This window comes from Corvus brachyrhynchos, unplaced genomic scaffold (assembly GCF_000691975.1).
Source record: "Corvus brachyrhynchos isolate BGI_N302 unplaced genomic scaffold, ASM69197v1 scaffold116, whole genome shotgun sequence".
NCBI lineage: Eukaryota > Metazoa > Chordata > Aves > Passeriformes > Corvidae > Corvus > Corvus brachyrhynchos.
Window position 1 is genome coordinate 15,636,500 of NW_008240221.1, and position 1,728 is coordinate 15,638,227.

The window sequence follows — 1,728 nt, forward strand, 5'->3', positions numbered from 1 at the left end:
CTTTCCATTTTGTAATGAAATTAATAGAGAGGCACCACTGGCCTTTGCCTACTTTCCATTGCTACCATACAAATAGTTTTGAGCTCCATTTATCTGCCTTTCACTGAACCCTTAACAAAAGCACAGTTTTGCACAGGTCTCCTATTTTAGACATAGAAGTCAGGTATCAATTTAGACTGGTTGGTTAGAGCAACTCCAGAAGCTAGAAGCAGCTTAGTTTGACTAAATACTTAATTTTTAAATAGAAAGGAAAAAAAAAAAACAACCCACTAAACTCACCTTCAGTTAAAATTAAATGAGAGAAACTTCTAATAGTACTAGGTCAGCTCAGGACTGAATTAGTGCCATTAAAGAAAGAGTTACAGCAACCTTACCTGTTGTCCGTCCTGCCCTCCAGTTTTTCAGGTTCAATTCATCCACCAGATTGGACAGCGTTTCCAATTGCTGTCAGTTTGCTGGTGTTACAGCCTCTGCTCCAGATTCTACACTGTTATTAACCTGCTGAGCACCTCAAAAATGGTCGCTAATTAGACAAGCAAAGATGAGCATATGAAGAATATTCCTCATGGCAACCAACAGGCTCATAGAAAGACTGCACCAGTGGGAAACCAAGCAGTCACAGATGAAGTTGTAAATAATTTGGTTTATTAGTTGGTTGGTTTTTTTGTGGTTTTGGGCTTTTTCATTAGTGCTGCTAAACAGACTGATCTCTGGTCCTGAGACCAGCTCTCACAGCATGGCCACACCTGTGTAATTGAACTTCAGCTGGAAACCAGACAAGGAATGCTCCCTAGACTGTGCTGTAAAGGTGTTTCCATCAGATAACCAAGGATGTAGTGAGTTCCCTGACGTGTGATGTCTTCTACAAGACACACAGGCAGCAAGACCAGATGATCTACGTGCTCTTTCAGCTATTTCAATCAGCAAAACCAATATTTGGGGCAGTGAATATATTTCAGTCTTTATTTATTAGTACATTTCAGCTCTGTACACATTTTTTTTGTTAATTGCCTGCCAAAACTTAAGCTGCATCCTATTCATTATTCATTAAATTATGATAGAAGATGGATTTTGATTTTTCAGTCTCAGCTGCTGTTAGTAACTTCTGGGTAGCCTTTCTCAGGAGTCTGTAACCTCAGCTTTCATAAGCAGCTCCTTGCCACTCACCTGCTTCTTTTGAGTAGTTGATTATGTTTCACTACATAAAACGTTCCTATCAGTCACTTCTGACACACAGATCATCTTGAACTTTGTGCAAAGTGCAGTAAAGACAGCTTGCCCTCAGGAAGGTCATTAAAAACATTCCATAAAATACCTGCACATAATTCAGATCAGACAAATGTGTCACGGCAACTATCAACAAGGACCATGTGGGGAGAGCACCAAAGATGAAGCCAAAGCCAGAAGAAGTAAAACACTCATTAGCTTTTAGAGTAAGGTACATTTTTCATTTCATAATGTTGAAATAAGTGTTACAGAATTGTGATGTAGATCTCCCGGAACTCCTGTGTCACATCTGTCAGCACTACATTTCCTGGAGTCTTGTTAGGATCAGAGGAAACCTCAGTGAAGTGAGCACTCCCAGCCTCCAATGCGAAAGGCTGCATCGACTGTAGCTGCTGAATGACCCCAGGATCAAAGTAAAAGTCCCACCTTGTAGACAAAACAAACAACCATATTATTCAAAGGATAATGTGTGTCAATCAAGATGGTCTGCTTAAAAAAAAA